The sequence below is a fragment of the Eretmochelys imbricata genome, chromosome 1, assembly GCF_965152235.1.
Source record: "Eretmochelys imbricata isolate rEreImb1 chromosome 1, rEreImb1.hap1, whole genome shotgun sequence".
Taxonomy (NCBI): domain Eukaryota; kingdom Metazoa; phylum Chordata; order Testudines; family Cheloniidae; genus Eretmochelys; species Eretmochelys imbricata.
In genome coordinates this window covers 297,073,202-297,086,461 of record NC_135572.1, presented here as the reverse complement: position 1 = coordinate 297,086,461, position 13,260 = coordinate 297,073,202, and the positions used below count along the sequence as shown (strand labels likewise).

General features: G+C 43.2%; 1 protein-coding gene across 5 annotated transcripts in view; it reads left to right on the top strand.

Moving 5' to 3' along the window:
- Positions 1-13,260, top strand: part of MSRB3 (methionine sulfoxide reductase B3) — a 147,214-nt gene that overhangs the window by 78,153 nt on the left and 55,801 nt on the right. The window lies entirely within an intron of this gene.

The following is a 13,260-nucleotide window of genomic DNA, read 5'->3' as shown; positions in this document are numbered from 1 at the left end:
TTGTAATTAAGTTAGTTACCCCATGAATTTATTTAATGCAGGGTTTGAAATTATTATACTTATGAAAACTTTACAATGTTAGTGACCTAGAAGTCTCTCAGAAATGACATATTTCCTTTCTTCCCATTTATAGCAGTGATCTCAATTTGAATTGTGAGGTACCTGTACTATTTTCCCTTTTCTTTTTACACTGGATTGTATCTTTGCAGCAGCCAGTATAGGGTGTGAAATCTGAAGAGTGAAGCACTTACAAGACCCAATTCATGATTCGTATTTAATTGAGTGATATTGTTGTGGTTTTAATTAATATTGTTGTGTTTGGGGTTCCTAGTTGCAGATATGGCTCAAGGGAGGTAAATGCTCATTTTGGTGCCCATGGCTTGTAAATATGTAATGGAAGGGCAGGGTAGTTTTAAATGTTTTCTGAAGTATTTTTTGTAAAACTGCTTAAAGATGGCATGGAACATAACTACCAATTGTTGCTCTTCCTTGTTGCCTAATTGGAATGAAAATGCTCGTTAAAGAATTCCCCTTTGCAATGAATATGTTTAAGGTATGAACAAGGATGCTGGCATTCTGTATGGTTTTGTTCTTTCTCTCCTGATGGGCAATATTTACCATGCTTTTTCTTTAGAGTGACTACGCTGGGAATAGAAAGAGGGTAGAGGCATAGAAAGCTTAGTGGAATACTGATGCCACCTCGTAGTCATGCCAGAGAGCTGCTTTGAACATTCGGTCAGTCACCATGCTTGGGAAATCCCCTACTTCTGGTATGAATGTGTCTTTAACATGGACAGATGTGGTAGCACCCACCTTTAACACCATGATGTATGTGCCTTCATCCTGAAATCTGGAAAGTTGGTCTGTTGCCTGTCGATCTGTCTACTTTTGAAGGGCTGCTCCTACGTGGTAATGATGATGGTTTCAACTGTTAAATTAAGGGCTGCCTTCAGTTCCTTAGTGGAAGCTTGAGGGAAATATTTGTCTGCTAGTATTTTGACATCCTCTTTTTCTATTTGAAGTCCAACTGCTGTGATTTCTCAGCAAGCCATGGTCTGGAACAAGTTTGCAGGAAGGAAACATTCTTGTTTCTTCATCTCATTTTTCATATCAAAGTCCTTCCTGTTTTGCGGAGAAATGAGGAGGAGATGAGTGGTGGGATATATATAGGGCCCTACCAAATTCACAGTCTATTTTGGTCAATTTCATGGTCATAGGATTTTAAAAATCATAATTTTCATGATTTCAGCTATTGGAATCTGAAATTTCAAAGTGGTGTAATTGTAGGGGTCCTAAAGGAGTTGTGTGTGGGGGGTGGCAAGGTTACTGTAGGGGGGTTGCGGTACTGTTACCCTTTCTTCTGCGCTGCTGCTGGCAGGGCGCTGCCTTCAGAGCTGGGCAGCTGGAGGGCGGCGGCTGCTGGCCGGGAGCCCAGCTCTGAAGGTAAAGAGCCACCAGCAGCAGCAGCGCTGAAGTAAGGATGGCCTGGTACGGTATCGCCGCCCTTCCTTCTGCACTGCTTCCTGCAGAGCTGGGCCCTCAGTCAGCAGCCGCCACTCTCCAGCTCTGAAGGCAGCAGCGCAGAAGTAAGGACGGCATGGTATGATATTGCCACCCTTACTTCTGCCCTGCTGCTGGCAGGGCGCTGCCTTCAGAGCTGGGCGCCCAGCCAACAGCTGCTGCTCTCCAGACACCCAGATCTGAGGGCAGCACAGAAATAAGGGTGGCAATACCATGACCCCCCTAAAATAACCTGGTGACCCTCCTGCAAATCCCTTTTGGATCAGGACCCCCAATTTGAGAAACGCTGGTCTCCCCCAGTGAAATCTGTATAGATAGAGTAAAAGAACACAAAAGACCAGATTTCACGGTCTGTGGCATGTTTTTCATGGGCACAAATTTGGTAGGGCCGTAGATACATACTTTTCTTGAATACTTTTGTTTGCATCAGGCTAATTTGGTGGCCAAGCTTCCCTTTTTCTGATTTGTCCTTAGCGTCACAGACCGGGAGTGTATTTTCTTTCCTTGTCAAGCAAATAGAACAGATTGGGGGAGTCCTGACTTGCTCCCTATGCAGTCATCGTTTTAAGATGGATAAGTGTATCTGGTTGTGTCCTTTGGACTCAATGTGAGGGACAGCTGCCTGGATTGGTAGTTGGAGCCAGAGTAAGGATGCTTATGGCTTACCCTCAGAAAAGATCCCATGCTTCCCAGCTCTGGGCACAGGGCTGACCTTTCAGGAGGAAGCCATCTTTGCTTTCTTTATAGTTAAAAATTTCCCACTGTGGCAGAGGAAGGGGAAAATAAAGTTGTTCAAATTCTGGCATTTAAACAGGCTAGAAAAACTGTAGTGCCACATCAGAAAATTATTTTTTGTGGGGTGGTGTATTGAGGAGAGATGGCCTTGCTGGTGTGTCTTTGAAGGAGGCTGAGGACAGGAGCCCTCAGCCTACAGTGCTTCTGCCCCTGGAGACAGGACATTCTTGTTTGCTGACTGACAACTCCATAATTGCCTCAAAAACCAGTTGGAGAACACTTCAGTCTCTCTGGTCACTCTATTACAGACCTAAAAGTGGCAATACTTCAACAAAAAAACTTCAGAAACAGACTCCAACGAGAGACTGCTGGATTGGAATAATTTGCAAACTGGATACAATTAACTTAGGCTTCAATAAAGACTGGGAGTGGATGAGTCATTACACAAAGTAAAACTATTTCCCCATGTTTATCGCCCCCTACCCTCTGCTGTTCCTCAGACGTTCTTGTCAACTGCTAGAAATGGCCCACCTTGATTATCACTACAAAAGGTTTCTCTCTCTGCCCCCCACCCCCCTCCACCGGCTCTCCTGTTGGTAATAGCTCACCTTACCTGATCACTCTCGTTACAGTGTGTATGGTAACACCCATTGTTTCATGTTCTCTGTGTATATAAATCTCCCCACTGTATTTTCCACTGAATGCATCTGATGAAGTGAGCTGTAGCTCACGGAAGCTTATGCTCAAATAAATTTGTGAGTCTCTAAGGTGCCACAAGTACTCCTTTTCTTTTTATAATTGCCTCAGTGCCTTAAAGGGGAAGGAGCCATTCATAAATACTTGACTGCTGGACCTGTTTTGACTGAGAACTAGTACTGATGGTGTTGTAATAACCTATATTTACCCCTTGTAATGTAAACACAATAATGGTCACGTGAGAGTTTGTGGTGAATATCTTTTGAAAGAGATTCTACCTTGTGAAATAGATAAATATACTTGTTTTGATGCCTATGATGCAAGTCAGTATGGGTAGAATTCTTTTGACTGAATAATAAAGAATCCCAGCTGTTGGAACCTGGTACTCTGTTACCCTGTGATTGCAGTAACTTTCATGTGCGTACGTTGTATGTATTTGGTGGGATGGGAAGAATGGAAACTATTCTTGAAGTGCAAAAATCTACTGTAGGGGAAGAAGGGGAAAATTTCCTTCTGTTCCTTTCCTAGCAACATGTGTGAAAATACTGAAAAATAAAGAAGACATGACTATATTTTTTTTCTGAAGCTGGCATAAAGTCTGGAATGTAGCTTTTAAAAAAAAAGTCTAATATGTTCATTGTAAATTCAGACTTTGGAAGCATTGTACGACACTGAAATATTAGGCAAACATTGTCAAAGGAAGATTAATTTGAACTTGAACATTTAAGTTAAAAGTGTGCTGTAAAATTTCTGTATTGATGATTAGTATTTATCATGTAAATAGCTATAACATCTGCACAGAACACAGTTTTCATCCTCGTGACTAAAAAATTTGTCTGAAACTTTTTTGTGTGCTAATTTTGTATCTTTATCAAGGGCAAAATTTTGCCTCCAAGAACATGAAATTAGCTTCATGCCGAAAATGTTCTCATGTGACAAAATGACTGGTTTACTTTTATATCATGGTATTATGGATTTAAATAATATTTAAATAATTTTAATACAATAGATTTTTTGCTTTAATATATATAAGAAATGCTTTAAAAATGTAGTATTTGTCTTCCTGTTCTCTCAAAATTGCCATTCATCATAGTAACCCATGAAAAACAAAGCTGAGAATATGTCCTTGGCATTTGGTATGGTATCATTTAGATGATTATGATAATTAATTAATAATAAATTGTATAGAGGCCCCATTGTGCTAGGTGATTGTTCCAAAATGCCACCCGAATTTCCAACCAATGTGACCATTCTCTTGTTGTAGATCAATATCATCCTGTTGGCAGTAAATTAGATCTGATTAATGTTGTGTAGACTTGTAGCAGTATATCTGACACAGAAGGATTTTAAATTAAGGGAAATGTCAATCTTAGTAATAAAATAATAATACTTAGTATTTATATAACATTCTTAATCTGTAGATCTCAAAGCAGATAGCTAAGTATCATTATCCCCATTTTACTAGTGGGGAACCAGAGTTACAGAGAGGTGGAGTAAGTTGCCAGTGTTACACAGTGTGAGAACCACAGAGTCAGAATAAATCTCAAGTCTCCTTACTCCCTGTTTGTGGCCTTATCTGTTGAACTGTGCTACAGTTTATAAACAGTGTAGCTGACAAGTAGCCACATCACTGTGAAGTCAGATTTGTTCTGATCAAGAGAAAAACGTCACTTTATGTTGGCAGATACTTACAGATGGCCTAGACTGTGTAGAGAGTTGTATGATTATTATGGTAGTGCTCAGATGTCCTGATCATGCCCAGCGACCCATTGCACTAGGTGCAGCACAAACATAAAAGTAGTCTCTCTCTCCCCAAGAGCTTACAAATTGTCTAGTGTGCTACACTTAAGGAAATGCCACAATAGAACTGGGAATTTCATTTTTCCTGATCAACTGGCCAATCCATAACCACTTCATTCTGCTTGTGGGGTTTTTACCCACCTGGTTCTCCTTTGTCACTGAGCAGAAAGTAGGCCACCCCCCTGGATAAGAACTCATGGGTCATTGTGAGACCAGCTGAACTGAGTGGGAGTAAAAGGCAGAAGTGCATTCATGTGTTTGAAGAAGGGGCCAATCCTTTCTTCACTTAGGGCATCAGGCATCATTGCTTTACAATGAGTCTCTTGCATATAAATTGGATTGTGAGTCTGTCATGAACAGGTGATTTAACAGAAAAGAGAGACAGGCATGCATGTCTGGTGGTATATGGGGAGAATTTTAATGTGCTGTATAGAATGGATTGTAAAATATAAGAATTGTGTACACGGCCCTTTTTCACTCTGTATAATGTGTATATTTCAGGTGATCATTGCACACACTTTGTTGGTAATAGTAAAGTACCCAAAAAACAACCTTTAGTTTGATGGTATCACCGAAGAGAACTTCTCTTGTAGAACCTTCAGCTACCGCTTAGTTTTTCCTCTGGTCGTTTTTCTGTCGATTTTTTTTTTCCCCCATCGGGAAACCTGCCTCTCCTCCATATGTTCTCCTGGAACTGCAACTCAGAGTCCAAGTGTCGCATTAGCAGGGACTTCCCTAATTTACCTACAGAAGAGGCAGAAGTGCTGGTGCAAAATGCCAGTGAGCACTTTCCTCTTTTGTTCATGTAACCCTTCTGCCATGTGTCATTGGCAGCAACGAGGGCTGGCTTCAAATATTAAAACGAGCCAGCACCACCTACTGGAGCCCCCACCCAGAAACCTGAGGAAAATGCTAAAGCTTCTCTGGACACCCTTAGCAGGCAATACGTCCCTGCTTACAAGCATGGCGTTTGTATATAAATCAAGGATTTAAGGGGACACCGCATTAACTTGGGAAAACGCAGCTACAGCATATATAAGCACTAATAATAAAGTAAAACACCCACTCTGTGGTATCCCTGGCAGTAGTCCTTTAACTGGGTAGACACATCCCCAGAGTCTGAGAGTGCATTCAGGCAGGCCTGTCTCGAGCTTCTAGGGGGAGTGCTGCCTGGTCTGCCTTGAGTCTCCAACCCCTAACACATTTATGGCGATTTCAGCTTTACAGGAGGCCTTCAGTGGAGTTCACTCAGGGCTGCTGCCGCCTTCTGCAGCTTCACCAAAGAGCCACCTCTTTGTCTTGCCACAAACCCATCTCTGTGCCTGTTGACTCTCACTGCGGAGTCACCTCTGTGTCATCTCTTTGCAAAGTCTTCAGTGTGGAACATTGCATGTAGGACCATAGAGCAGAATCCCTGACACAACGTAGGAGCACCTTACCCCTCCTTCTTTCTCGGTTCATTCCCACCACCCTACCAGTTCAGAGTTTGTGAACAGTTCTGTTCATTCTTCAAAGTGTCACTGGAGGATTTCTGGGTAAAAAGTTTATGCAAATGAACTATCTCTGTAGCCATACTCCCCCTTGTTCACCAGGAGATGGTGGCAGAGAGGGCTTTCCTTATGGAACTTCTGTCTGGTCTGGAGTCCTGAGTAAACAGCTTCAGAAACAGCTTTTGGACAGTCTTTCCCCTGTTCACCAACTTCTGAATTTATGTTGTAGAAACCACGGTAGGTTCGGACCACAGGGCTTATGTTCAGGGACGGAGCTTTGAAAGAAAACTTTACAAAATTTAGAAGATGCAGTTTGTCACTGCTCAGCGATACTGTTTGTAAGACACAGATTATAGTGATGGTGAAAGTAGTGGGAAATGGGGAAAAAGGAAGGAATTAAAAAAAATGTGTATAACTTCATTTGTACTCCAGTAGTATAATGTCAAGTAAATAGTTTCCTCACTGAGACCAGAGAATGGAATGTGGAAACCTTGTAAAATAAGAGAGGTGCAAATACTGTGCCTCTGAAACAGATATTTGCAGCAGTTGAATACACAAATGCATGCAAGGATGCACACTGTGTTGCATTTAATTTTGTTGCATTTGCTTATGCAAGTTAACCTGACTTGATATGATGTTTGTTCCTCTAAAAATGAAAGTGCTTCTCTTGAGCAAGTGCAACATCTCCAGAGACCGTTTCTCTCCTGTCTCACTCCTTTATTTATTTCTGTTTAGAAATGCAAAATATACAGTGCCTTTGTTTATCTGTCACTCCCTTGACAGTTATTTTGAAAAACAATCCCATTAAAGTCTGCAGCTAACCTACAAGAGTCACCAGCAAAACTCATCCCCCAACTAAAGCATGTCCCAAGCAAAAACTAAACATCAGTCTTCATTGGACCTTCCCTTCCCCAAAAGCCTAAAATTCAAATGTGGACTAAACAATCAAACATTTTATCAATACCTACTAAAAAATTTTAGGAGTGTTTAATAGATTTAGACCTCATTTAAAGACAGGAAAGGGATCCTCTGGAGGGTATAGTAAATTCAGATTAATATCTACAATATGCTGAGGAATGCTCACGAACTGGGACAAAACATTTTGACATGTCTAATTCATAAAGGAATGAAGAGCTAAATAGTGCCCTGACTTGTGATAACTATAAAATTGATCAGCAGCCTGTTCTATTTTCTCTTTGCTACATAGGAGTAGAAAAGTTGATCAGATTGTTCACCGTACATCGCAGTATCTGGACTTATGGAGGCTTGTCTACATTACAAAATTAAGTTGACTTTATCTAATTCGACCTCGAGCCTCCAAATTAATTAAGTCTGTTGTGCGTGGCCACGCCATGCTCATTGTCTCGATGGCGTATGTCCTCACTAGCAGCTTCTGCATCGATGCTCAAAGTGGTGCATCGTGGGTAGCTATCCCAAAGTGCAGCTTGCTGCAGTGTGTTTTGGGAAGTTTGTGCAATGCCTCAAAACATTGTCACAGGGGAGAATGGGCACATTGCGTTGGCATCCCATGACACATTGCCCTCCCTCCCTCATATCAATGACAAATAACCCAGTGGTTTTTGCGCCTTAAAACCACCATGCGTATGCCATAACCCCAGAAGCATGGAGCCTGTTCAGTTGTGCACTCTTGTGAGCATCTCAAACACCTCGTGCCTTCTCCTGCAGTATTTCCAGAGCTGAAGTAGGGCTCGTTGCATGGAACATAGCCATGTCATGCAAGCAGCCCTGCTGCAAGCCACTGAAAAAAACAATTCACAGTTGTTGCTGGCAGTCACAGAGCAGCTGCACTCTGTTGAGTGCCGTTTCTGGTCCTGTGAAACAAGCACTGACTGGTGGGACCGCATCGTTTTGCAGGTATGGGATGATGAGCAGTGGATGCAGAACTTTCGAATGAGGAAGGCCACCTTCCAGGAACTTTGTACAGAGCTTTCCCCTGCCGTGCAGTTCAGCAACACAAAAATGAGAGCTGCTCTGACAATGGAGAAGCAACTGGTGATCACTATTTGGAAGCTTGCAATGCCAGACAGTTACCGGTCAGTGAGGAATCAATTCGGAGTAGGTAAATCAACCGCGGGAGCTGCTGTGCTCCAAGTGTGCAGGGCCATTAATCGACTTCGACTACAAAGGGTAGTGAATCTGGGAAATGTGTGGGACATAGCGGATGAGGTTCCCTAATTGTGGTGGGGTGATAGATGGCATACATATCCCCATTTTGGCACTAGACCACCCTGCCAAAGAGTACATAAACCTTGGAAGTAGGATCTAGGGTACAGCAGCCTTGAACGGATTTGTGACCTTATTGCAATTATCTACACCAATATGGAGTGATCTTTTTTGTATTTTGTCAAAGGTGGATAAATAATACTACTCTGGATCAGTGTTCCCTCTAATTTTCCCACTTGTGAGGAATGAATTTTGTTATGTGCACCAATATGGAGGTGATGTGTGACGAATCACCTCCATATTAGTGCACATAACAAAATTAATGGGGGGTGAGGGGTTCGGCATGTGGGAGGGGGCTCAGGGCTAGGGCAGAGGGTTGGTGTGGGGGGTGGGCTGGGTTGAGGGCTCCGGCTGTGGTTGCAGGCTCTGGGGTGGAGCCAGGGATGAGGGGCTCAGGGCTGGGGCAGAGTGTTGGGGTGGGGGGCTGAGGGCTCTGGCTGGGGTGTGCAGACTCTGGGGTGTGGCCAGGGATGAGGAGTTTGGGGTGCAGCAGGCTGCCCCAGGGCTGGGGCCAGAGGACTCTCCCAGCTGTCCCTTCGCTGGCAGCAGCGAGCTCCGCGGGAGGGGCCATGCTCTCCTCCCACCAGGAGCATCGAGGTACAGGGGAGGGGCCCGTGGCAGCCCTGCATGCCCCAACTAACTTGCTCCCATCCCCTAGTCCCCGCCCACCCTCTACCTCTCTCCTCTCCAGGGTGCTGCTGTGCGGCCATTTATAGCCTGCTGTGTGACCACGCAATTTAGAGGGAATTTAGCTCTGGATTATATCCTTAAAGCCTCAAGCCATTCCCTTCTTTCTGCCCATCTCATGTGTTTAGTAACCTAACTCCAAGGTTACCAAGGAACTCACCATCTCAATGAACTAGAAAACACACTGGATTAGCCACTTTTGTTCCAAGCAATTAGAAAGCACTGTGTTGTGGCATTTAAAAAATCTGTGTGTGTTAAAGGGCTTTGCCCGAGGAACTAAAAATTTAATGTCAGCAAGGATTATTTATTTTCTTTCTCTTCCACTTATTTTAGCAATCATTCCTCCTTTTACAAATCTCCTGTCTTGCTCAGAGACAGTAGCTTTCAGACATACTTAAGTTACTGTTGTAATGGAAATATTTCAAGAAAAAGCTTTTCCAATTTAATAGTATTAATGTAAGCAAATCTGCCAACTGTATCTGGAAGAATAATTTGTACTGTTCTAGCTAATTATCAGAGGCCCCCTTCTTTCCTTTTATTTACTTTTTTTAATATTTGTGTTCATTTTACACAGTTAAAAAGGTTGACATTAGAAACAGTTTGGTAGGTCAATGTTGGCTTAGAAGAGGTGAACTAAATCCACATAAAAAGAATGAGGAGTACTTGTGGCACCTTCGAGACTAACAAATTTATTTAAGCATAAGCTTTCATGGGCTAAAACCCACTTCATCGGATGCATGCAGTGGAAAATGCAGCAGGAAGATTATATATTTTTCAAACCTTTTTCTCCTGCTAATAGCTCACCTTAATTGATCACTCTCTTTATAGTGTGTATGGCAACACCCATTTTTTCATGTTCTCTGTGTGTGTGTGTGTGTATATATAATATCTATCTTTCTGCTGTATTTTCCACTGCATGCATCTGATGAAGTGGGTTTTAGCTCACGAAAGCTTATGCTCAGATAAATGTGTTAGTCTCGAAGGTGCCACAAGTACTCCTCGTTCTTTTTGCTGATTCAGACTAACACGGCTACCACTCTGAAACCTAAATACATACACACACACGTGCGCGCACACCCACACACACATATAAGTCATGAGTTTTTGTGACATGTGGACTTGGAGATCAGGGTGCTTAATTAGATTACAGTGTAAACTGCAAAGTGTACATTGGCTCAGGGTTTTACATTTTTTTTTATTTATTTTTTTGGTCAGAAATGTAATTAAATTCAGATTGCTTGGCCTGGGAGGAAATTACGTTGTCAGACATTAAGTTGCTCTTTCAAGTAAGCATCATTCATCAGCATAACATCTTGCGTGCTGTATTTCTTAAAAACAGAAAAGCTGAAATAGCCTGCTCAGGACTGAAACTCATTGTGCAATTTTATATTGAGTGAAGCAACCTAAATATTCTGCAAAAGCTGGTCTTGCTGCAGTCTTGTGCAGTGAACAAATCAGAAGAGACTTTTGCTTATGCTCCTGAAATAGTGTGTATTTAACAACCATGTTAGAGTACAGAAAAGTTTTATTTCTTGCTTTACTAGTGAAAATGAGTCTGGTTGTCTCATCCTGATACCGACAGTGTGAATACATTATCTAAGTTTGGCACGGTTAGGTTTATTTAGCAAGAAAAGCCCCAAGAATGGAATATGCTCAAGAGACGCCTCAGGAATGGGATAGGAGAAGTGGTTTGGGTCAGAACTGTGGTGCAGTGGCTGAGTTGTATGAATAGGCTTGCACAACACCCACCTACATAGCTCAAGTCAGTATTCTTAATCCATCACTTTTTTCAGTACTATACTCACTAAAAATCCAAAATGGGAGTACAATAATATTGCCATTCTGTTTGTTTTATCTGTAAACTGAACTATGGTTCTTCTTCGAGTAGTGTCCCTATGGGTGCTCCACTGTAGGTGTGCTTGCGTCCCTACGCTACTGATCAGAGAACTTTTGATGTCCATTCGGCCCGCACATGTGCTGTCCCCTCCTCGTGCCCCACCACAAGGCTAACCAGCGCAGAGGGGTGATGCCCCCTCAGTTCCTTCTCAACCGCCCCTGGCTAGAGAGACAGACATTAGCAGTTCAATTGTGGATGGTTATCATTCTGTCTGTCTCTCTCCTTTAGCATTTCAATAGCTAATTATTCCCCATTTTCTCTAAGTTGTAGATTCTCTTTATTCTTTTTAAAAGAAAAAAAAAGACTTTGTTCTCCTTTGTCTGGCCCCACCTCCCCGCAAGCGCAGAGCGTGCCTAGCTCACTGGGCTTCAAGGAGTGCCTCTCATGCAAGGAGGCCATCCCTGTAGCACAGTGGTTCCCAAACTTTGACAATCTGTGAACCCTTTTCACTAAAATGTCAAGTCTCGTGAACCCCCTCCTAAAAATGAGTATTTCCAGCGATTTTCGCCCTTTACCCAAGTATAAATTATAAAAGCAGTGATCTTGGAAATATAAAATTTGTTTTTATGACATGCTTATTACACACTATTTATTATTAATTATTATTTATCATTACAGTATTTGTATTACATTATGAAAATGACAACATGCTTCTAAGATCTCACTTTTGTAGCTTGTATCACTTTGAATAAGCCTGTTATAAGACAGGCTCCTGTGTTTCATCCGGGAGTATCAGATGTGAAACAGCGTGACAGGATTTAAGAAGCCAACTCAGAGTTCCTCCTCCACAAGCATTCAGGTCTTGAGCAGTCCAGGCAAACAACGCACAGTACAACACAGATTAAATTTGTTCTTCATCATAATTTTACAACAATACCAGCTGCCTGTTTAATTTTAAAAACAGCAAAAAATACCCACCTCCCTTTCCATTTCTTATAAGGAGTCTTGATGTTTAAATCTTCTCAGTGTGATAGATATACTCGTCTTGATCTGCTTAGCTCTTGGAAGTCCAGGGGCTCCGGACTGCTGGCCCCGGGCTGCCCTGGGGTCCGTAGGGACAGCTCTGTCCACCCTTAGGGAATTTTTTCCCGGGAACCCCTTGTAACATTTTGCGAACCCTCAGGGGTTCATGAACCCCAGTTTGGGAACCACTGCTGTAGCAGATAAATATTCTTGCTGTATCTGCTGCCTCGGGGAAGGCCACATTCCTTACAAGTGTGGTCTCTGCCAACAACTCAAGCCGAGGTCTTGGAAGGACAGGGAACTGAGACAAAAACTTATCCCAACAGAGGCAGCTCTTCAGTCTTCCCTGGACCCGAGCCAGGAGTCACTCGGACGACACAAATCTTCCCCCCAGCCCTCGACATCTAGGGACTAAGGGTCTACGAAAACAACCGTGGACCCCTCACATAAGGCTTCTAAAAAGAGAGCTGTGAGCCCTGAGCCAGCTGAAAAAGATCACTAGCACACTCGGTATCATTGATACTGAGACAGTCTAAACATGGTACCTATAGCTCACGAGGGTCAGGAACAGCAGGTACCATTGATGCTCATAAAGACCTGATGGGCATAGGTACCAGTAGATAAGACAAGGACAAAGAGGCCACACCACCACTAAGAAGATGCTGCTGGTACGAGCAGTACCATCAACACCATCACCAGTGAGCCACTCAGCTTCGGAGTGCTCAGCACAGCCAAGATCCCTGATTCCCTCCGCACCGACCGCCTGACAACCACCACTGGCACTGCAAGACTTGCAGCACTCAAGAGAACTCATGGTATCTTGTATACCAGAGTCTCCCTTGCTTGGTACTGGGGCTCCGGTATTGTGGTATTCGTCTCTGGACGTGGGAATCTTCACCGGCACCGTATCACACACCTTCACTCTCTCTAGTGGTGACTCAGATAGTGAGGCAGAGGAGGTCGTCTCTCACCACTCCTCCCTTATGGTGCCTGCTATCAATCTGGGGCTCCCCAGTCATACCCTTTGCCTGCTGCAGTGGGATTCCTGGGCAGTATATAGACTTCACGCCTCTCAGGCATCCAACATGAATCACTGTGAGCCCTTGAGATGCTGTCAATTAGCCATGGCATCCAGAACCTCCAGAGAAGATCATGGAGGAACAGGAGGGCAGAATCGAGGAGGAAGTCATGCCAAGGACTCTTCCTTCTCCCCAGACGAGGCAGTAA